At 44.1% G+C, this 24,250-nt stretch overlaps 1 protein-coding gene across 25 annotated transcripts in view; it reads left to right on the forward strand.

Moving 5' to 3' along the window:
* Positions 1–3,694: 3,694 nt before the first annotated feature.
* Positions 3,695–24,250, forward strand: part of FAM156B (family with sequence similarity 156 member B) — a 45,574-nt gene continuing 25,018 nt past the window's right edge. For 4 of the 25 annotated variants that reach the window (XM_058713687.1, XM_058713688.1, XM_058713685.1 and 1 more), the window contains exons 1-2: positions 3,785–4,020; positions 12,838–12,991. The gene's annotated coding sequence lies outside the window, so the exon portion shown is untranslated. Of the gene's footprint in view, positions 4,021–11,478; positions 11,506–11,651; positions 11,892–11,936; positions 12,117–12,837; positions 12,992–24,250 lie in introns of those variants that run through there. The other 21 variants (XM_058713692.1, XM_058713693.1, XM_058713690.1 and 18 more) reach the window with 15 other exon arrangements.

The following is a 24,250-nucleotide window of genomic DNA, read 5'->3' on the forward strand; positions in this document are numbered from 1 at the left end:
GGGGACACCTGGTGGTTGGCAAGGGGAGCAGGGAGATTTCAGCAGAGGGAAGAGGTGAAGCAGCTGCCACCAGGAGAGGGGGTTTAGGGAAAGGACAGGGATGATCAGAGGGATTTAAGGGGGTTGCCAGAGGCAGTGATACAGTATCCCTCTCTCCGGGATACAGTATCACACAGTGGGCGCAGAGAGATGGCAGAGATGACAGGATCCACGACCTCCATTTGTGGATCTGGGATTCACCTTAACACCCCGTGGGGCAGGATGCAGAAGTCGCTATGATCAGAGGTGACCAGGGTGGGTCAGACGATGGTCATTCTCAGGATCCAGACCTGAGATGTCTCTCAGAATCCTTCAGTCTAAGAGACCTCCGCATCCCTGGGGTGAACCTGCCTTCCTGATGACGTGGTGGTGACTGCAGACAGCGAGGGCTGCAAGAGCCCAGGCCTCTCCCTCATAGGGTGGACTGAACAGAGACTCACTGTCACGGCCCACACAGCAGCCCTGAGCTGAAGATTTGTGGCTCTGTGTCACAGGGTGCAGCCTGTAGTCTCTGTGAGTGGGTGTGTGAGGCCTCTGAGCTGAAAAGGAGCTATTACCTCAACTAGGAATCCTCTCAGCTGGCTGGAGTCTAGTTGTCACATGTGACATCTTTGAGCTGTTTGTGGTTGGGGTCTAGGATGAGAGGCCTCTGAATGATTTGTGAGCCTCTATCTCAGGGTATGAGGTCTCTGAACTATTTGGGGGAGTCTTTGTCCAGAGGGGTGGGTCTCTGAAATGTTCATGTATCTGCATCTGAGAATGATTTTGAGAGGAAGGCAGGATGCACCTTACTCTCACAGGGCTTAGCACTAGGCCTGGGATTTCACATTTGCTGTGCTTTCCCCCATGCCTGCCCTGCTAGGGATGAGGGCTTAGGGCCCCCATCCTCAGGGAGGGCCTTTCCTCAGCCATACACAGTCCCTAGGCGCCCATGGTAACAATACAGATCAAAGGAATATCTGTTAGCATTACTCCCATCCTTGCTAGGGGCCAACCACTGTGACAAACCTATGGACATGTACTAACTCAGCTGATCTGCCCAATCCTCACGGAGAAGGTCGCTATTTGCAGGTGAGGAGCCTGAGGCCCAGCAAGGGAGGCCAATCTAAGCTCCTGAGGAGGGAGGAACTGGATGTAACTTAAGCTTTTTGAAGCAGGCAGGGAGACGTCAGCACAGCAAGGCCAGGTAGGAGGTGACCAGGAAGGGGGAAAGCTGAGGTTAGTGCATGGCCACAAGGACCCTGTAACTGACTCACTTTCAGGATGTCTGTCCCTCTCTGGCGCTCGCTCACATGCCCCGTTCCTGGGCACAATACTTGATGCACAAACGTAGAGGTGGTGGTAGAAGGTAGACAGGTGAGGGAAGCACCTCAAATGCACCAATTTTCACAAAGCCTCAAGCAAACCTAGAGATTCCTGCCCCCACTTCCCTCCTTGCAGCATTTTTGGGCACTGAGATCGGAAGGAGGGCAGTCAAGGTCATGAGGGGGTGTGGGCAACCCTGTGTACAGCATAAGCCTCCCCATACCTGAAATGTGTCCTTGTCCTTATAGGCAGAGGGTCCTGATGTATGTCAAAGCAGTGGGACTGAGACCAAGACCACAGGCTGCTGAGGTATTTCCTAGATACCCCTGGGGAGGGGCGTCTTTTCCTCTGGAGAGACAGGCACATCATCCAGTAGCAGACCTGGGAGCCCATAGGTGGGTACTAATTCAGTGGGGACAGTGATGCTGCCAGATGGTCTCTCTGTCTCAGTCTCTCTAATGCTATCTTCCTTTCTGTCTTCTCTGTGCCTGAAACTTTGTCTCTGTTGCCCACCCACGTGCGTGGGACCTCACTCACCCAAGAGGACCCTTGCTTGGCCTCTCCTGAGGCTATCATCCTTTGACATGGATACTCATGGGGAACTGTTAGGGGGTTGCTCACGAGTCTATGGAACTGTCCAAGAAGCCATGTTCAGCTGCAGATGGGTAGAAAAAAGCTTCTCCCTTAGGGCAAGCAAGGAGCTGATCCCCATGTATTGGGTGGCCTGGGCCTCTGGCCTCTGAAAGGGGGCTTCTGAAATAGGGGCTTCTCTGCTAAAAAACTAACCGACCGACCAACCAACCGACCAACCAACCAACCAACCAACAAAAAGCCTCCATGGCTCAAACACGATAGTCAAACTCCTCACCATGGCCCTGAAGGTGCTTCACTATCTGGCCCCCATTACCTCTCTCACCTTGTCTCCTACCTCTCTCCCTCAACCATACTTAGCCAGCCACAGTGGCCTCCTCACTGTACCTCATACACCCTGCACTGAGTTCCACTCCTGCGTTTTTCTACTGGCTCCTACCTCTGTCTGGGATTGTTTTCTAGCAGATATTCATCTCCAGGTGTCTGCTCAAGGGTCACATTCTTTGAAAGACCTTCCTTGACCTGATTCTAAAAATTGTCCCCCTCTATTTCATTATTCCGATTTAATTTTAATCGCAATTGCCAAATTACTTGACAAATTACTTACATTTTTGTGCTGTATGATCCCAATAGAATGTAAGCTCCATGAGAGCAAGGGGGGGGGGGTTGTTGTTGTTTCCACGCGGTTGTATTCCTAACACCCATAATAGTGCCTGACACATAATTTGGAGGGAATTAATGAATGAATGAGAGAATGAATAAGTAAGTACAAGGCTGTGGTGAGACGCATAGCTACACAGGCCAAAGGATTCTCCTAGGGAACATGTTCACGGGTGGCAGGATGCTGACAAAGTCCGCAGTCTTTATATCACTTTCTCAGTGTCCCTGGGGCCCCTGGAAGATGGCCCTTTCCCTAACAGAAACAAATGACTTATTACTGACAGTCAATCACAAAGGCCTGACACACAGCAGACCTCTAACACCATCCCCGTGCTCTACCCCTCCTGCCCCTGTTCCCCCACTAGACCTAGTTTGCATTGCCCACGGAGGCACAAGCCAGCACAACGCCTACCACATTAAAAAAAAAAAAAAAAAAATCACTTTTAACGCTCCCTATTACACTGGCGGCCACCGGAGACAGGTAAATTTCAGCTCAGGAAGACTTTCTCCCGAGTCCACCACTGCAGCGAGCTGGGGTTTACAGCCTGGCTTTGCCCTCCCTCCCTTTGGGACCAGCCTGGAACGGTCCGTGGGCATCTGCATCGACCAGCCATTCCAGGTATGCGCCACTAAGGGGCGCGCGAGCTGGAACGGTAAGCGTCACTGGACACACCTCTCAGGGCCACAGAGGCAGGACCGTCCACTCCGGGAGGTACCACTAGAGAGGGGACTCCGATTTTGGAATAATCCATTGTGTATGTGACAGTACTGAGGGTCTGCTTATACAGCGTGTGGCATCAGCCACAGGTCGCAGCGGAGGCGCTAATGGCGCCGCCAGGTCCTTCCCCACTCGCTCCACTCCATTCTTCCTGCCCATGTGAACCTATGTGAACACCGGGTCTCAGGCCGCTTTATTCATTTGCACTTCGCCGACTCCACCCCTCCGTTTCTACATGGTTACGTCCAGCTGGGCAGCAACGAGGTGAGAGATTGGCTCTCCGATATATAGGGGGCGAGGTCAGAGACTTTCTAGGTGATGATTGGTCCGGGAGAGAGTGTGCCAGAGTAAGCCCTTCCGGGGCGCAAAATGGCTCCGGAAAAACTCCCTACTCCCCGCCCCTGTCTTCGTCTACCCCGTTCCCATTGGCTATCTAGCGGGGTCAGGCACAACGAGGGCAGGAGCTCTGGGCGAGGGGTGTGTGTGTGGGTGTGGGTGTGGGTGGGTGTGGGTGTGGGTGTGTTTGTTTGTGTGTGTGTGTGGCTTTTCAGAGGGCGCAGTTTTTCTCCGAGTTGAACTACTCTCCGACTGACTGCCCCGAGGGGCTGAGGATGCTGCCCCAGTCGGTGGCGAGGTTCGGCGCAACAGCTCGCTTGTAGCCAGAGTCTGGCGCTGGACGCGCGCCGTGACTGTGCAACTGTCTTCACGTGAGCTCTTTCAGTCTTGTTCAGCCCTAACTCGGTCACAAGCCTAGTCGGGCGCATTTGGCACGGCGCCATCCATCCTACAGATGCAATCAATTAAGTCCAGGGCGAGGTCTGTGCGCTTGTTTGGCATCCCTGCCTGGGAAGTAGAGTGTGTCAAGCAGTTTGGGGATGTGTATGGCTAGAGAGGACATCACAGGCACAGTTTGAGTATATTTGATCTCTCTGAGCCTTTTAGGAGATTGTGAGTGAATGGGGTATTTTATCTGAGTGGATTTTGTACGCCACGGGATAAGGACTTTAGGCCGTGCGTGTCTGTATATCTGGGGGTGCATTTTCTGAGCTTTTTGCGCATTTATGTCCGTGGGGTTGAGATCTGTGTGGGCGTCTGCACCCCAGGGTATGAGGTCTCTGAGCTGTTTGTGATTCTGTTTCAGGTTGTGATATCTCTGAGCTGCGTGGGGTGGGGGGCATTATCTTAAGGTGTAAAGGATCTGTGCTGTTCGCGAGTCCAAGGTGTGGGTTCTCTGAAATGTCTGGGGACTTTAAAGATAAAGGTTATGTGATGTTTCTGAGTTATTTGAGCTTCTGTCTTTCCCTTTTTATTTTGAGGTCCTTGTAATAGCTTGGGAGGTGTCTGCAGGGTTTGGGAGTCTTCTCTAGGATGTGAGGTCTCTGAGCAGATTTAATTTGTTTCCTGGAGTGAACACGTTGATCTGTTGCGGGGCGGGGGGGGGGCAGGAGTTGTTTCAGTGTGTATGGTCTCTGTTGTTTTTTTGTATTCTGTGACTCAAGTTGCGAGCTCTTTGTGCAGAGATTTTTGGAATCTTTTTTAGGGTGTGTTCAGGGATCTGTTTTTGGTGTCCCTGGGTATCTGAGCTGTTTGGCGTCTGTGTCTGAGAAGTAAAATCTTTTATCTTTGTGGTTGTGAGGTCTCTTTCCAGGAACTGAGGGGTTTGGAAGCTGGCAGATATGATTCCAAAGCCCGGACCCCCAAATCCTGGTTGTGTGTCATCGGGAAAGTCACTTGTTTCCTGAGGATTAAATATGTGTCAGCATCAATAAAATGGGGCCAGTGCGTGTCTTGGAGGGTACCTGTGCAACTTAGAAGTGTGTGTAAAGGTCCTGACTCCCAGCCATCCTTCCACAAGAATTTTCTGATCACCAGCTGTGTGCCTGAGTACTTTCCTTGGAAGTCGGAAGTACAACACAGGATAAAACTGACAAAGTGTCTTATTCCCTAGAGTTAGCCAGTAAATGTATTGACTGTCAGAGGATGTCAAGTGCTACATAGAAAGAGAAGGCGGGTTGGAGGAAGGAGTATGTGGGGATCATGTTGGTATTTATGCAGGGTGATGAGGGAATGACTCCCTCAGAAGGTAATGACTGAGCAGATTCCTGAGGAAGTGAAGGAACAGGCCGTGGAACTACCTGCAATTGTTAGAACATTACAGGCAGAAGGTACAGCAGGTGCAACAGTACTGAGGGGAAATCCACTGAGTGTGTTCCTGGATATCAAGGAGTCCTGTAATGCTGGCAAAAGCCCTCAAAACTGGTTTGACACATAGAGCGCAGTGAAAGGTGTCTGGTGTTGCTGTCTCTATTTTTCCCACAACCTGTGAGGGAGGTGGTCTTCATCCCCATTTTATAAAGGACCCGAGGCTCCAAGAAGTGCCCAGAATCTTCTCTCCTGTTTACACCTGAAATTGCTAAGAGGGGTGAAACCTTGTGCTCCATCATGAAAGACTTGAGACATGAGAGGCTTGAGTGTCAGAGCTGCAGGGCCCACACCATCCAGTTTGGATGTCAGCCAGCCAGCAGATATAAGCGATAATATGGGAATCATGCCCCTCGTTACATTTCTACACTTGATGGAGGTCCGGACTGAGAAAGAAATGGGGCAGAGAAGAGAGGCAGGAAGGGGAAGCTGGAGAGCAATGAGAAAAAAAAAAAAACCCAACACACAGGCTTCATGATATTGCCTGGATTTGCCCCAATTCACTTTAATTAATTGATTGTATTGAGATATATTCACCTATCCCCCTCCCTTTTCTTTCCCTTCCCTTCCCTTCCCTCCTGTGCCTGAGCAGTTCAGCTCTAAAGCCATTAGGTGCTACAGAGCAAGGCAAGTGTGTGCATGTAGGGGCATCCCACACTTGGAGTCAGAGCCCAGGCACAGTGAGAAGGGCACCCATACATAGGGGCAGACTGCACTGGGGACAGAGCCCAAGGTAGTAAGGAGGATGTCCCTGGGGGTTGGATGGGGAGAAGGCTAACTGGCTCAAGGGTTCAAACTTCAGTGGAGTGTGGAGGTCAAGGTCAGGGATTGGTTCAGCAGAGCATGTGAGGGTGGGCCTCTGTGTGCAACTGGGATGCCTTATATACTTTAGGATTCGTCAACTCACTAAATGTGGAAGACCCGACTCTCACTTTTGGAAGGGGAAATTTCAAATACAGAAAGGAAGAAAACAAATTCTGAGGTGTTCTATTGGGATTGGAGGTCTCCATGTGAACTCATGCTTTATGATATGTATGCGTGCGTATGTGCATATGTTGATAGATACAGATGTACATATGTATGCGTGTGTGTTTGAATGTGTACATACATGTATTCCAAACTTTCTGGAAACAGCAACATCCCAATAGTAATAAGTACACCTAGCCCCGACCGTCCTGGCTTCTAAATATTATTCTGCATTCAGTGATGGGTTCCCAGGCTGGGAGAGCGAAAGGACAAATGAGCCTGGCTCAACTTGTGGTACCAATCATAAGGGACAGTTCAAGGAAACTTGTGGTACCAACAATAAGGGACAGTTCAAAGACTGATTTGGTGATGTCAGAAGGACACAGAAAATAGCCTGAAGGGGCTCCCACTGGACATTCTGGAGATGATTTTATTTTTTCAGCTTTAATGAGATACTATTGATATATAACATAAGTAAGCTTAAGATATACACGGTGATGATATATATATATATATATATATATACATATATATATATATATATATATATATATATATATATATATAAAATGTGTGTGTGTGTGTGTGTGTATGTATGATCCCCATAACTTACTCTTCTTATGGCCGGAAATTTGTACCCAAGACCACCATTTTCCCCAACCGCTGGCAAACACCATTCTAATCTCTATTTCTATGAGTTTGGCTTTTTAAATTTCCACATATGTGAGAACATACAGTATTTGTCTTTCTTTGTCTTCTTTCAGTGTAAAGCATTCAGGGCCCATCCATTTAGTTGCAAAAGTCAGGATTTTCTTTTTATGGCCAATTAATATTCCATTGTGTATTTATAGCACATTTTCTTGATCCATTCATCCCTCCATGGACACTTACATTGTTTCCATATCTTGGCTGTTGCTGCACAGTAAATCATAAAATCGGTGTTACTCCTCCAATTTTGTTTTTCATTTTCAAAATTATTTGACTATTCTAGTTCCTTTACCTTTCCACATAAACTTCATAATCAGTCTATATGTCCAAAAAGTCCTACTGGGATTTTTTATTGGAATTGTATTAAAATGTTGCATTCCTTTGAGGCCTATTGACGCCTACATTATTTTGATTTGATCAACCCAAGAACACAGTATGTGTCTCCATTCATTTAGGTCTTATATTTCTTTCCTCAGCTTTTTGTGGTTTTGAGCATATACATCCTGTGTATGTTTCGATAGACTGGAATGGGGGAAGCGATTGTAAATGGTACCTGCGGGTGGTTTCTGTATTTTGTCTTGTTATGTAATTGTTCATTGCTAGCATGCAGAAAGTTGCTTGATTTTTTTGTGTTCAGCTTCTATGCTGTGACAACATTGAATTCACGTATTGGTTCTAGGAGGTTTTTTTCTGTAATTTCATGGGATTTTCTACATACATAATCACGTCATTGTGAATTGGAAGTTTATTTCCTCCTTCCTGACCTTTCTTTTTTCTTTCCTTACTGGAGTGACTAGGACTTCTAGCAAAATACTGAGTAAACAGAGGGGAGAGTGGATATCGTAGCCTCATTCCTGGTCTTAAGGAGAAAACATGTAGTCTTTCCTCATTAAGCAGGATGGAGGGTGTAGGTATCTTTGTAAGATGCTCTGTATTGTGGAGTTGTTTCTAGAGAAAGTATTGTAAGTCCTGGAGGGTGAACGGGGCAATAGCTGAAACGTCAGCAATGTTCTGGTCTCAAGGCTGTCGAACATGGTAGCATTATGAGCTACAGAGCCCCACGATCCCCCAGAGGACAGTTAAGATACAAAACCCGCTGTAATTCCCTGACACTCCTTAAAACTTCACGTACTCCCTGCATGCCTTCACGTAGCCACCAAATGTATGTCTGGTTAATGTCTAAAGGTCCATTGTGCTCTCTATCCATGCTTTGATATTCTTTGATCCTCTATCTAATGAAATATGAAATAAGGGCTATATGCAGTCTGCTGCTCTCTCACAGAGGCAGCCCTGCACACCCGCTCGGTCTAGTGTCTGAGAACTTCTTCAGTGCGTGGCCACACTATATCCAGGTTAGGAAAGTTCCCTTCTGGTTATAGTTTGCTGAATGTTTTTATCATGAATGGCTGTTGAATTTGGTCAGATGCTTTCTCTGCATCAATTGATATGATCATGTGGGTCTTTTTTTTTGATACACTAATATAATTTCTTAACTGATTTTTGAATTCTACACCAGCTTTGTATTTCCAGGATAAACCCAACTTGCTCATGTTGTATTATTCTTTTTATATATTATTGAATGATTTGCTAGTAGTGTCTTTGTCTGATTTTGATATCAGGGTAATGCCAGTCTGATGAAATGATTCAAGAAGTGGTCCCTCTCTTCTATTTCTTTGAAGAGGTTGTAGAATTGCTGTTATTTCTTATTATATTTCTACTACTTTTGTAGAATTTTTTAAAATTTAGATTCAAGTTAGCGTATAGTGTAGTAATGGTTTCAGGAGTAGAATTTAGTGATTCATCACTTACATATAACATCCAGTGCTCATCCCAACAAGTGTCCTCCTTAATGCCCATGATGCATTTAAGCTCACTCCCCCCCCCACACACACACACAACACCTCTCCAGCAATCTTCCGTTTGTTCTCTGTATTTAAGAATCTCTTATGGTTTGCCTCCCTCTCTGTTTTTATCTTATCTTTGCTTCCCTTCCTCTGTGTTCATCTGTTATGTTTTTTAAATTTGACATATGGGTGAAATCGTATGGTATTTGTCTTTCTCTGACTGACTTATTTTGCTTAGCATAATACGATCTACTTCCATCCACAGTGTTGCAAATGGCAAGATTTTATTCTTTTTAATCCCCGAGTAGTATTCCATTGTATATATATGTACCACTTCTTCTTTATCCATTCATCAGTCAATGGACATATGAGCTTTTCCCATAATTTGGCTGTTGTTGATAGCACACTGTTACTTGTTCTTAAGTGTGTGGTACAGTTTTCCAGAGAAACCGTCTGGGCCTGGAGATTTCTTTCCTGAAAGTTTTTAACAATGATATTTTAGAAATATATGTATGTTTTTCAGATTACCTGGGTGGTGGTTTTTTCTTTTTTTGGTTTTGTTGGGTTTTGTTTTGTTTGGGTTGAGCTTTAATAGTTTGTGTCTTTCAAGCAATTTTTCTGTTCCATCTCAATTACCAAATGTAAGTGCATAGATTATTTGTTAGAATCCATTCAAATTCTCTGGATTCTGTAACCTATTTCATTCTGGATATTGGTAAGTTGTGTCTTTATTTTACTTATCTTTCTTTTTGTGTCAGTCTGGATAGAAATTTATGAATTTTATTGACCTTTTCGAAGAACCAGCTTTTGGTTTCATTGACTATCTCTATTCTTTTCCTGATATTTGCTCTAAACCCTGTTTTTCTTATTTGCTTGCTTTAAGTTTATTTTTATTTCCTGTTTCTAGTTTCTTAAGGTGGAAGCTTTCATTATTAACGTGGGTCCTTTCTTCTTTCTAATACAAACATTTGATGCGGTACATTTAACACTAAGTACTGCTGTAGCTGCATCCTGCAAATTTGGATATGTTGTATTTTCATTTGCATTCAGTTCATCTGATAAACGGTTAGTATCCAAAATATTTTCTAATTTCCCTTGAGCCTTGCCATTTGCACCATGGGATTATTTAGACATGTATCGTGTAATTTCCTTGTGTTTGGAGATTTTCCTCTTCACATTTTCTTACATATTGGGTTTTTTTTTTCTTTTGCTCAGGCAACATTCTCTGTATGATTTCAACTATTTTATAACTTCTGATATGTGTTTCGTGACCCAGGATGCAGTCCACCTTGGTGAAACTTCCATATGTGAAGGGTTCTATACTTGTCAGTTTCATCCAGGTAGTTCACGGTGTTGTTCAGTTCATCCGCATATTGCTAATTTTCCTTCTATTCCTTCTGCATATGACTGAGAGAGTGTTGACCTCTATAACTGTTACTTGTAGATTTGTTCATTTATCCTTCAGTTCTGTCTGACTTGGTTATATATTTCGAAGCCTTGTTATTGGGTGTTGTGCAGAGAAGAGTTAACGTAGTAGGCCTGAAACTACTGTGCTTACAAACATCAGCATGTTGGCCCTTATCTTGCATCCGGGAACTTGAATTTCAGAAGGTTTCCCACCATTCCCTACCTGAGCAGGGTGCTTTATTCTTCCTAAACTGTCCAAACAATATGTTTCATGTTAAACATCTATGAAACATCTCAACACATAGACATCTATGAAAATACCTTTCCTTCTGGGAATCTGAAATCTTGGTCTGTGCTGGGCAGGCATCCATCCCAAACCTCTGACGCTGTGTTACTCACGAGGTGCCCTTGGTAGACAGCACTTCACATGAGTTATCATGATTTGTTGCTGAAGGCACAAATTGTGTGACTCTCCTGGGAAAGGACTCTTGGAAGCTTGCACTGGTTTCCTCCAGATGTTACCCAGGGCACCATTTCCCCTGGGCAATTTTGCTTTCTATCCTTTTGCTGTAATAAATCTTAGCCCTGAGGATGACCTTCACGTCCTCCTGGGGATGCAGCAAAAGCAAGGGTGGTCTTGGGACCTCCGAAACCATGGTGGCAGCCATGGGACTCACTAGCAGGAAAACCCTGACTCACTAAAATATGGTGGAAGACTTTGCGTAAAGAAAGGATGGCACGGTAGAGATGATAAGCTGCTTGTGCCTCAGTGACTATGGATGTGCCCACGATATGAAAGAGCAGCTGAGGGGCGCCTGGGTGGCGCAGTCGGTTAAGCGTCCGACTTCAGCCAGGTCACGATCTCGTGGTCCATGAGTTCGAGCCCCGCGTCAGGCTCTGGGCTGATGGCTTGGAGCCTGGAGCCTGTTTCCGATTCTGTGTCTCCCTCTCTCTCTGCCCCTCCCCCGTTCATGCTCTGTCTCTCTCTGTCCCAAAAATAAATAAAAAACGTTGAAAAAAAAATTAAAAAAAAAAAAAGAAAGAGCAGCTGAGCTGTTCTGAAAGGTAAATGTTACACACGGAATGCAAAAATAAAAGGTCCAAGTCCAAGAGCGTTGGCTCACTGCATGCCTTGGCTGCTTTAGCCATGCTGGATGATATGAGGTGAACAAGTGTAGCCAACTTATGACTTGGGTCTTTATTCTCTGGAGGCCAGGGAAAAGGATCCAGACCTTCCCAAAGGTGAACAAAAATGTTGAAAGTTTAACTTGCTGTCTCCTGCACGTGGGAGAAGACAAATTTAATTTGTTGCCTGGGCTAGAAAAAGCTTTACATAAACTAGAGGCAAAGACGGAGGGGAAGGCATTCCAGCCTTTTCTTCAGCTGGCTTACTGCTGCTGTGGCTGTGCCTCCCGGCATTCCAACCAGGATGTCCCCTGTATGGTCACCCGGTAAGTGTCCACTTACTGCTAGGAGTTTCAGTAAACTTGCAGTGAGAGCGAAAAGGGAGGATTTAAAAGTGGCTTTGTACTTTGTGGCTGTTGGTGCCTGGGTGTCTGAGAAAACTGATGTAAGATGTTAGGCAGGGCCACTGTTCAAAGCAGCTGCCCCCAGCAAGGGTATGACCTGTTCTAGCCTGGTTGCTGGATAAAGGAGAGAGACAAAAGGGACAGGAGGTGATGTAAACCCATTTTGAAAATTTTGAAAATTCAGAATTTCATCCTGAACAATTCCTAATGATCATGAGTCTTTCTCATTATGTAATAGAGTTTTCTATGAAAATATTTGGGTCCCTTTTGCTAACAGGCCCTCCTTACAAAAGGTTTGGAGGAGAGCAGGGGATAAATAAAGTCAGGGAAAGGTTCAGTTTCAGAATTGTACGCACTGATCTTGTAACAGTGGAGAAAACAAACCTGGCACCTGGGGAGAAGCAGAGGGAAGAGGCGAGGACATTAATGGCCTGTGTCTGTCCAGACTATTCTTGGAAATTTTCTATTATTTGTTAAGGAAACACTCTCAGTGCAGCCTTTGCAAGCCTTTGTGAGCACTGCGAATGCAAATTGACTCCTGAGCCTCGAGCCATACCTGCCAGAGCTCTGACTGTGGGACAGCAGGGGTGGCCCCAGCTCCTGGGCATTGCACGCATGGCACCTCCACGTGACCTCCACCCTCAGAGAGAGGATGAACTGGTGTCGTGGACAGACACAACTTTGGGAAATAACTGCCTCCAGGCATCCCTCTAAAACCAAGGGCTCAAATGAATATTCCAAGTGGACAGGGAGTCCTAGAGGGGAAGGCCCGTGGCGGGAGGCCACATTGAGGCCCCGGTGAGCCGTGTTGCCGGATTCGGTGTATGTCCAGCTCTGGGCTCCCTAACGATTGTAAACTCTGTTTCAGGAGAATCACGTGTGCCCGCTAGGATTACCCTTCCTGTGTGTGTGCCCTGACCAGCCCGACACTGCCTCAGCCTGGAAGACTTTCAGGTCAGGTTCTGCTTCTCGACCGGTGTGTGCTGTGCCTGAATTTGTGCATCAGGCCAGCTAAAAAGAAGGTTTGTACAGAAAAACTAAGCAGTAAGTTACCTGTTTTTCTACATTAGACCTTTGTGGTTAGTGCAAATTGTTTTAACTGGTTAAATCTAGGACCCCTGAGGGATGTGATGGAGATCAGTCCTGCAGGCTGGTCTTACCCTACCACATTGGTCCTAAGACTGAGACCTGTGGCACGTCCCTCCTGCCCTCTGCAGACCGGCATCTGTGTGGTTCATCATCATGACACTAGGTCCATTCATTCCCATTTGACTTCAATTCCACAAGTGTGGACTGGCCTTCTGCCGAGTGTCAGGTCCTCTGGCCTGAAGACACCAAGAGGTGTGTTTCCAGCCTTCCACGAGGCAGACACGAGGGAGACAGATATGGAAACAAAGTGGCAATGTTCAGTGACCGCTGGCAGATCACATTGTGAACATCTCCCACTTAATTCCTCCGGTCCTTTCACAGCATAACCTGGAGAAGACCCATCCGGTCAGTACACTTGGGTTCCCCTCATTCTATTTCCTGCACGCACAGCCACAGATACCAAGTGATACTGGCATGTTGTATGAGACGCAAAGCCATGAACAGAATTGCTTTCATTGATGTATTTTCCAAAACAGTCAAGGATTATTGGTACCTTCCCAGGTAAAACAACATGCAAGTATCCCTCAATTTACAGGGAAGTTAACATTTATGGAAAATCCACCTTATGTAAGTCTCTGTCAAAAAGATTTGCCTCCCTGAAACTTTCCCTTTTTAAATACTGATACTTCCCTTTAATCGTTTCAACAATCACAGTCTCCCTCTGAAATTTTCAAAATGTGCCATTGTGGTTATAACCCACATAATATGCTGGTCCTTGCCTGGATTTGGTGAGAGGAAATACCATGGCAGCATGGTACTCCCAGGAAGTACTCCCTAGGAAGGATTCCGGGCACCCTCATCCTCTGCCTGCTTTCTGTGATAAGAACGTGTTTCAGGGACAGCTGAGATGTGAGGTAAAGCTTCATTTCAGAGGTCACCACTGCTGTGGAATGTCCACGCCCGGATGGTTTTGTGCTCGTCTTGGCTCTTAGCTCCTGGGACTGGGGTTCTCCTCCTCATTGATGACAAGCCTTTCTAGGTATGGACACCATAGTAAGGGCCTGGGCAAGGGCTTTAAGCTTCTGTCCTGTTCGGGACAGCAGATGATATCACAGGACAGCTGAAAGGACAAGAGGGAGATGATCTCCTAAGGTCAAAGGCAGGTTTTTGATAGGTGAAGGGAAGACATGCACCCAAGTTCTGGTTGCTCCAGGCTGACGTGGAGTGGAGTGTGGGTGTAAGAATGAACCAAAGGCTGAGAGGACATGGGGAGAATAGATTGCATAACCTCACATCATATGGTTTACGTGGTCCTCAGAAAAAGCCCATGCCATCATGAGAACTTAATGTCATCTTCTGTCACCAACCCTACCCACTGGCCACGAAGAGAATGGATTTGAGATAGACCGAAGCTTTCATGGAGAAAGTCCAGTGGGGTCGTGATGTCCTCTCAGAAAATCTGCCCTGCCCTTGGTTTGAGTCTCAGGCTGTGCTCATTATGTTCTGCTTTCTGTGTGCTTTCAGATTGGTCTCTCGTGTGTGTTTGTCTGGAAAGAGTCAGTACGTTAAAGTCAGGCTTGCTACCACAGGGATTTAATAAAGTTCTTGAGAGTCTCCTAGGCAGAGTTAAAAATCACAGATTCTAGGGCACGTGGGTGGCTCAGTTGGTTAAGTATCCGACTCTTGATTTCGGCTCAGGACGTGATCTCACAGTTCGTGAGAATGAGCTCCGCATTGGGCTCCATGCTAACAGTGCAGAGCCTACTTGGGATTCTCTCTCTTCCTCTGTCTCTGCTGCTACCCGACTCACGTGCATGTTCGCTCTCTTGCGTGCGCTCTCTCTCTCTCTCTCTCGATAAGTAAACATTTTTTTAAAAATCACAGATTCTTAACATTGTGACCACGCTAAATGAGATTCACTGGGTATGGATCATAGCATGTGCATTTTTAAAAAGTTCTTGGGTTCTGACTTAGGAGGACTCCTTGTCTGGGAACTACTGGAGCAGGGCAGTGGTCCCGTTTTTCTGCTGCCTGGCTTCTCTCTCCATTGTTGTGAGGGTGCAGAAGTGACAACAGTTTGGTGCCTTCTCTGATGCACAAACCCAAGAACTTCAGCTAGGAGACTGATGTGCTGTCTGCTGTACTAACAAGGCTCGGAGAGTTATTGTTTCCACAGAGTATCCTGAATCCAGTCCCTGTCAAGCTTCCATCTAAGTGATTGCTGTTGAAATCAAATTTCTGTATACCATGCAGTTCCGTGCTATAAAATCAGTTTGTGTTATATGTTAGGTGTAACTCTAAATATTTTGCAGTGGCCCTTGGATCCTAATATTGACTGAACAAGTACACAGTACAGTGAATTTTCTGCAACCTGTGCCTGCACCACTTACGGCCCGATGCCACTGAGCAAGTTACTTAACATCTGTGTGCCTCGTTTCCATTAGCAACGTGGAAACACTAGTTAGTAGTAAGTGTAGCTACTTCTTGGGGGCAGTTTAGAGTACTGACTGTGTTAAGACAAGAAAAGTCATCAGGACAGTGCCCGGCATGTGGCAAATTGCCGATCAATTCTAGCCGTTGTTGTTACTGTTGTTGTTCCCACATTTCCGGGAAGCATGTTCTGGAAAGATGGTGTCAAGACTACCCTTTGACTCACTGGAAGGACTTAGCACTATCACTTCGGCTCCTTGGGGACTCAGGAATTGAGTCTGTGGGGCACGGTGGAGGGCATGTTTTTATTAGCATAACGAGTATTCAGCTCTCCTTATGGGCCATTGGGAAGCCTAAATGCAATGCTTGGTTGCATCATCGTGGGTTCCTATGGAAAACTTGAATGGAAACTTCTCTAGGAAATTAGAACGAATGACCTGTTTGCACATTTTGTACAGTGTTTGGAAAATGAAGTGGTCACTGGATGATGATAGAACACGAGTGTATAAATTTGCGTAAACATTTCAAAGAGTGAAATGTAAAGGCCAAGGACCTCATCATGTGGTGGCTTCTACAGCCGTTAGTTGTATTGAACTCCTATTGGGAGTTCAGTCTGTTGGGAAGATGTGAATCTGGTAAAGATACGAAACCGTTAACAGTCCAGTTTTCATCAGTAACATTTGTTTTTCTTCCACTCATATTCATTATTCATTTAACAAAAGGCTGGTGTATTAGTATTTTCTGAACTGAGTCATGAGGAGGTGGTAAACAGTGTGTTTGGAGAGTCTTAGGAAAGGTGCAGTGAGGAGAGAATGGGAGTGGAGGATGAGGTGAAAGTGTGCAGGGGGCAGGCAGAGAGAAGGAGTAGCAAACAGGTGGGAAGGATAATGGATACAAGCAGAAGGAAAGAGACAGGAATACAAGCTCACACTTCAGGAGGCTTACTACAGGCCTGGATTTGTTTTTAGCTCTTTCCCACACAGCTCTTTCTTGCTGTGTGTTTTAGCTCACAGCAATGATTTTAAAATTCATGGAGTATCCACTGCAGCACTGTGAGGTAAGTGTTTTTAAGGGTATCGTCCCTTGTTCCATCCAGATGAGGAAACTGAGACCCGTAGAGGTTAAGGGGTGAAGTAACTTACCCAGAGCCACCTACTCAGCAAGGGCAAGGTCAAGGTCAGGGTTAAATCCAGGTCAGAGAAAAACATAACAGAGACATGGAATTTGGCCATAAACTGCAGTGCACCTCAGTGTCCAGTGTCCTTTGGTTCAAAAGACAGGTGAACATGTAAGACAGCTTATCCTGATTACACTGGATCAGTGCTTGGATAGAACATGATGTCTCAGGTGCACGAGAGACTGTGAGGTGACGAGTCAATACAGGCACATCACTAAGTCGGGATCTGGTTCATATCAAGGTCTATACACGCGTTTGCTGCGGCAGATTTCAGCGTTGGTATCCTCATCATGATCATTATGGACAGTAGTTTATGGTATATATAATATTTGGAAACAGAACAACAGATAAAATCCTATAGATTTTAAAGTCGTTTTTCTAAAGACTCGATCTCTTTGGTATCTTGACATTTCAAGATAATGAATTGCTTTGATATCCTTGCCAGCTGAAAACCCGATCAGTGCATTTAAAGCGGAGGAGAGCTATGTGGGACAGTAGAGCGGAGCAGTGAGGGAAGCAGAGAGGTTTGGATGGAAGGTTAGCTAAGTCTGCAAGGGCTATGAAAATGCCACAGACGATGCAGGCCAAAACCAAACCAAATCAGACAGCAACTTGCTTGTCCCTAAGAAGAGACAGTTGTGCTATTGAGATAAGCATCTCTATTAAAATTTCTTAGACTTTTGCTCTCTTTTGGCCCCCGGGGTGCAGTGTGTGGTTCTTATAAGGTAGCACTGCTTTGGTCACGCTGTGGGTGAGAGTGGCAGCCTCACCTGAAGCATTCTCCGTTTGTGGGCCACCTGGAGCACGTTACTTGAAGTCTGGAGGCCTGCAGATTCATAAGAGAAAACAGAAAGCAAATACATAGTACAATAGTTAGATCCAGCCACCTCCAGTAGAGCCCTACATAGCAAGTGAGATGCAGGCACAGGTGTTGTAGTCATTGGTTGGGAAGTAGCAGGGTTGGGTGGGTGACTCAAAGAAGAAGCATGGAAGTGAGTACAAGGTGAGAAAACACATTAAGAGGGGACAAACAGTGAAAATCCCGTTTTCTGGCCTTGCTTTTCTGCTATGAAAATAGAGTGCTCTAGTATTGTGGGGAGAGGTTACCCTGGTCCGAGGTCCGGGAGGGAATCGCTGCACTTAGGGATGAGCATTCTGATGACCCGCCATGAACAGTAACGAGGGGACACTGAGTGTGTGAAGGCACGAAGGTCTCAGCCTTTACCATAGACAGATTCATAAAGTTTCTTAGCCTTGCTGAGAGTAACGCTGCCTCACCTTACAGAAGCTCGAAGCCGCCATCTGGCAACACCACTGGTGCTCCTCCATCTCCTGATCCAGCTGGGGGTGGCTGCCCAGGCACTGCTCCCTGAGCTGCATAAGTATGATGGTAACCGTGTGTGTGTGTGTGTGGCAAATATAGGGTGAGAGACTCTATTCATTTAACTATGATTCACTAAATAAGCTTCAGCTCTTACCTAGACACTGTAGACACTGTGTTGGGTGCCTGGGAGATACAGTAAACAAAGACACATCACTGCCTTCGTGGAGTGAGTTTAAGCCAAATCATTCGAGAATAATCTAACAATCATATAAGTCAATGTAAAAATTACTACCGTGACTAGTGGTACCAAAGAGGTGTGTTTTATTGAGGTCTGATTGATAGGTAAAGCTATAGGTAAAGGTATTCACATGTACAACCCTTTCTTCTTGTTGGTGTGGTTGTTATTATGTGATTATCATTAGCGGTAAGAACACTTTTAACATAAGATAATCTCTTAGCAATTTTAAGTATATAACACAGTATTGTTAGGTAAAGGCACTACGCTCTGTAGGTCTCCAGAACATACTTCTCTTTCATAGTTGTAACTTTGTACCTTTGACCATCACCTCACCATTTACCCCTCCCCCTTACCCCTGGCAGCCATTGTTCTACCCTCAGCTTCTAGGAGTCTGACTATTTTAGATTGCACGTAGAAGGGAGATGGCCCAGTATTTGTCTTTCTGTGTCTGGTTTATTTTAGTAGCCATCAAGTCCTCCACGTCCAGATGACATGCTCTTATCTGTGTAAAACCCTGAAGATTCTGACAAAAAGAAATTGTTATACCTAAGGAACCAATTCAGTAACATTACTTTCATTTTTAAAAATAGCTTACTGGATATGAGATTCTTGGTTGTTGAGCATTTTTTAATTTTTTAATTACCCAGTTCCTTCTGGCCTCCATATTTTCTTCTGAGTAAACTGCTATTAATTGTATTTCCCTCATAAGTGACTGGTCATTTTCTCTTGTTGTTTTCAGGATTTTCTCCTTGCCTTTGGCTTTCAGCATGTTTACTGTGATGTGTCTATGAATCTCTCATTTATCCTACTTGGAGTTCATTGAGTTGCTTTCAGGCACTGTTTCTTTGAATATTTTTTTCTGCTCCTTTCTGTCTCTGTTCTGGTACTCTCCTGCATCCGTGTTGGTGTTAAGAGTGTTCCATATGTTTGTGCAGCTCAGTTTATTGCCCTCATTTGTTTTCCTCACTTTCTTCAGACTGTATAATCGCTGTCCATCTGTCTTCAAGATTGCTAAATCTTTCTCTGGTAGTTCAACTAGTGTCGATCTCCTCGAGTGAATTTTTCACTTTAGTTACTGCACTTTTCAACTGCAGAACTTGTATTTGGTTCTTTTTTAAATAATTTTTCTCACTTTATTGTTATTCTGTCTTTGATGTGACATTTTCATCATACCTTCCTTTACTTTTTTGATTGTGGTTTTCTTTGTTCTTTGGACCTGATTATAGCAGCTACTTTGAATTCTTTATCAAATCTGACATCTGGTTGCAAGCACCGGCAGTTTCTGTTGCTTATTCATGCTTTCCTGTTTTTTGAATTATCATAATTTTTTTCTTGTCTAACTATCTAAAATATTGGAGCAGTACTGGGTACTGATCCATCCCACCCCTTCCTGGGTTTGTTACTTCTATTTCCTTGTCTAGTTGTTTAGTGTCTAGCTGGTTTATTTTAGTGGAGTCTGTTTTCTCTCCTTACTCTCCCCCACCCCCACCCTTGTGTTAGGCTTCAGATTTTAGTCCTCAGGGAGAGACGACTTGGGGATGCCTACTGTCCCCTTGGGATGTCTGGTTGCGTCAGGTTCTCTCTGATTGTCTCTTTGCCTGACCACACCCAGCTGTTCCGGTTCGCTGAGTGTGGGCTACTTGTTCAACCGTTTTCAGCGATACCCTGGATATATTGCTTCATAATATAAACCAGTGAAATCCGTGCTCCTTTGAAGGGCTAGCTGCTGAAGTTACTGTTTCAGAGTTTTTCTGACCCTAGGCAGGCTCCTTGCAGCTGTCTCTTCTCCCTGATTGTCTCAGGTAACCCGGCCAGCCTACAGTTGATCCTCTATGTCCAAGACTTCTACCAGTCTCCTACCGTTTGCCTTGTACCACAACCTCCACTGTTTTGCAAGTGCCCTTAGACTTGCTTGACCTTCTCCTCAACACCCCTTTGCAAATGAACTTTGTTCCTCTGAGAGGAGCTATCTGCTTCAAAACCTCTGAGCCACAACTCTGTAGTTGGGGAGTGGGGACAATGGCAGCACATTCTTTCTCCTGTTTTTCAGCATTACACTATGTAGCGTTGCTTTTGAAAATTTCCATCTTTAATTGTTTATGGCTGGTATATGGAAGCAGAATTTACTTTTACATACTGACTCTGTGTCTCTTCACGTTGCTAAACTCGCTTCTTAATTCAAGTAATGTTTTATGGGTTTTTCTTACAGATTCAGGTGTTGCCAGTAAATAATGACTGTTTTACTTCTTTATTTCTTTACTTCTTTATTTCTGCTTGACTTTTTTATTGGCTAGAACAGCTAGGAAAATATTGACTAGAAGTGGTGAAAGTATGCATACTTACCTTGTTCCCTGTCTCAGGAGGGAAACATTCAGACCTTCAGGATTAACGATTACAGTAGCTTTAGATATTTTTGTAGATGCCAGTTATCGGTTTAAGGATGTTGCCAATAAACTGAATGAATCTTGCCATCTCCCCAACATTCATGTTGAAACCTTTCTCCAGTATGATGGTGATTGGAGGTAGGGCCTTTGGGAGGTGATCAGGTCATTCAGGTGAAGCCCACATGAATGGCATTAGTGCCCTTATAAAAGAGACCCACCCCTGAGAGCTCCCTCAGCCCTCCCGCCATGTGAGGACAAGAAGTCAGCAGTCCGTGAAGCAGCAAGCAGGGCCTCACATCCCAAATCTGCTGGCACCTTGATCTTGGGCTTCCTGGCATCTGGAAATATGAGAAATAGATTTCTCTTGTTTTTAGAAGTCATCCAGTCTGTGGTAGTTTTGTTGCAGCAGCCCTAGGAGACTAAGCTAGAAATCCTTCTTTATTCCTAGTTTGCTAGGAGTTTTTATCAAGTAAATTTATCAAATAAATACTCTTTATGCATCTATTGAGATGCTTATATATTTTTAGTCTGTTATTATGGTCAGTTAGCGTGAGTGATTCTGAAACATTGAACCACTCTCAAAGCTGTGGAACCATTTCACTATGGTATTTTGTCTTTTTTCTATATTGCTGGTTTCAAACAGCTGATATTTTATTTTGGATTATTGCATCTGTGGTCATGAGTGCTATTGCTCTTGTTAGCCTCAAAAGTAGAACAGCCAGTTATTTTACCAGCAAAATGAGTTTATTCAGGAATAGCAGAGAATTACAGTTTGGAACAAGCAACCTAAGGCAAAATCCTAGGCAAGTCCAATAAGCAAAGTAGAGGAACGTTATTTTATGGAGAAGAAGGAGGAAGTTGGAAGGGTTGTTTTGAATGAAAGCCCATTGAAGAAAAGCAAGAGTTCAGGGTAATGACAGTTTCTCATTGGCTGAGTTGGAGGCGTAGTCAGTATCTTACAGGACATGCAATGTACATCTTTTCCTGTTGGGGCCTACATGATTCTTTCATGTTGATTATTCTTCTGTTGGGTCTATAACTGACAGTTCTTCCTGTAATTGATGTTGAAGTGGTATGGTTCTCCCTTCTAGGCTCTGGACTCTAGTGAGGTTTCTCTTTTTTTTTTTTCCAGAGTCTGTAATTTATTTTCTTAATTTTTTGTCTTGCTTTCATATCAGGATATTGCTGGCTCTATAACATGTGTTAGGAAGTGTGACCTCATCTTCAGTTGCCTGGAAGACTTTTTGTTCAAACCTGCATTATTTCTTTCATATGTGTTTGATAGAATTTAAACAGTGAAACCATTCAAGCCTTGAGTTTTATGTGAGGGAAGGGTTTTTGTTTTCTGTTTGATTTAGTGAATTCAATCTCTGACAGATATAAGGCTAGTGGTGTTATTTTCTTGACTGGGGCCTGCGAGCTAGGGCCTTTCAAGGAGTTTTCCCATTTCATCTTTTTTTTTGGATAATATTTTCAATAATATTTTCTCATCCACTTCATGTCTGAAAGATCTGTATTGATGTCTCCGCTGGCAGCAGTGATACTAGTAATCCATGTCACTCTGCCCTCATTCCTTATTATCAGTCTGGCTAAACCTATTAGATTTACTGGTCCTGTCACAGAACCAGCTCTTAGTTTCACTGATTCCTTTGTATCGATTTTATGATTTCTAGTAGGTCGATTTCTGTTCAAACCTTCATTATACTTTTTCTGCTTCCCTTAGGTTTAAATTGATTTTGCTTTTCTAATTTCTTAAGGCGACAGTTTAGACAGTTGATTTCAGACAGTTCTTCTTTTCTAATGTAAATATTTAATGATAAAAATTCCCCTCAATGCATTGTTGTAGATTCACCTTACAGATTTTGACATACTGTGTTTTGGTTTTCTACTTCTTGCAGGTTCTTCTTTGATCCCTGCATTATTGAGAAAGGCCATTTAATTTCAAAATATTCTGTGGTTTTCCAGATACCTTGCTGCAATTAATTTCTGTTTAATTCTTTGCGGTCAGAGAACCCAGTTTGTATGATTTCAGCCCTTTAGAAGTTGTTGAGATTTACTTTATGGCACAGAATATGGCCTGTCTTGTGAACCTTGTGTGTGCACTTCAGAAGATGGTGTCTTGTGCTGTCCTTCTGTAAGCATCCGTTAGGTCATGGCTGTTGATAGTGTTGCTCCACTGCTCCATATAGTTTCTGATTGTGTTGTCCACTTGTACTGTCAGTTGTGGATGGGGGAATGTTGAAGGCTTCAGCTAACTGATTTCTCTGTTTTTCCTTTTAGTTTTATCAGTTTTTAGCTCTTGTATCAGTTTTTACTAATGCATGCACATTCATGATTTTTGGATCTTCTCGATGACTGGACCTCTTTTATTCAGTAACATCTGTCTTTTCCCCTTGTGATAATCCTCATTCTGAAGTATATTCTCTGTAATATTAATTTAGCCCTTCCAGCTTTTCCTGTGATTCACGTTTGCTGGGTGTATGTGTCTTAGTGTGTTCGGGATGCAGGAACAAAATACCACAGACTGGGAGGCTTATAAACAAACTTGGTATCTCACGGTTTTGGAGGCTGGAAGTCCAAGATCAGGGTGCCGGCATAGTTGGGTTCTAGTGAGGACCCTCTTCAAAGTCACAGATTTGTGGTTGTGTCCTCACATAGTGGAAGGACAAAGGATCTCTGGAACCTCTTTCATAAGGGCCCTAATCCTGTTCATGAGGGCTCTGCCCGAGGGCCTCATCACCTTCCAAAGGCCACACCTCCTAGGTTAGGAGGTATGGGGGTTAGGATTTAACATAGGAATTTTGGAGGAGACATCTTCAAACCATAGCATTATCGATAAATTTTCCTTTCAGTTACTTTTAACTCAATTTATGTATTCATATTTAAAGTGAGATTCCTTTTGACAGTACATAGTTGGGTCTTTCTATTTTTATCTAAAGTGACAAATTAGGTCTTTTAATTGATGTGTAGGCAGTGTACAATTAGTGTGTTAACAGTTTACATTTAAGTCTTCCATCTGGCTGTATATTTTATCCTATGGATATTTTATTCACATTTTCCTTTCCTATTCCCTCTATAATTTTGGATCAGTTGAACATTTGGTGTTATTCCATTTTATCTCCACAATTGGCTTACTAGTTATATATCTTTAAACATTTTTTCGAAACGGTTGCTCTAGGGTTCTAATATATATTGTTGCTTTTCACACTGTGCCTTCAAATGATATTATACCACTTCCTGTACACTGTCAGAATCGTAGGACTATGTACCTCCATGTCCTTTCTCCCAGCCTTAGTGCTATTGCTTTCTTGCATTTTATTTCTACCAAGGTCGTAAACCCCACAACACATTGTTACTATTATTTAGATGGTTCTCTTTTACTGAGATTAAATATAAGGAAAAAATTCATATACGCCCGCAACTTTACCACATCCAGCACTATTCAGTTCTTTGTATAGATCCAGATTTTCTTTGGATTTCGTTTGCTTTCTTCCTGAGGAACTTCCTTTAACGTGTTGTGTAGGGAAGATCTTCTGGCAATGAATTTTCTTAGCTTTTTTATTTCTTTGAAAGTTTTTGTTTCACCTTCATTTTCAAGAAACATTTGCATTAATCAGAAAATTCTGGCTTGCATGGATT

Source organism: Neofelis nebulosa, chromosome X, assembly GCF_028018385.1.
Source record: "Neofelis nebulosa isolate mNeoNeb1 chromosome X, mNeoNeb1.pri, whole genome shotgun sequence".
NCBI classification, from domain to species: Eukaryota; Metazoa; Chordata; class Mammalia; order Carnivora; family Felidae; genus Neofelis; species Neofelis nebulosa.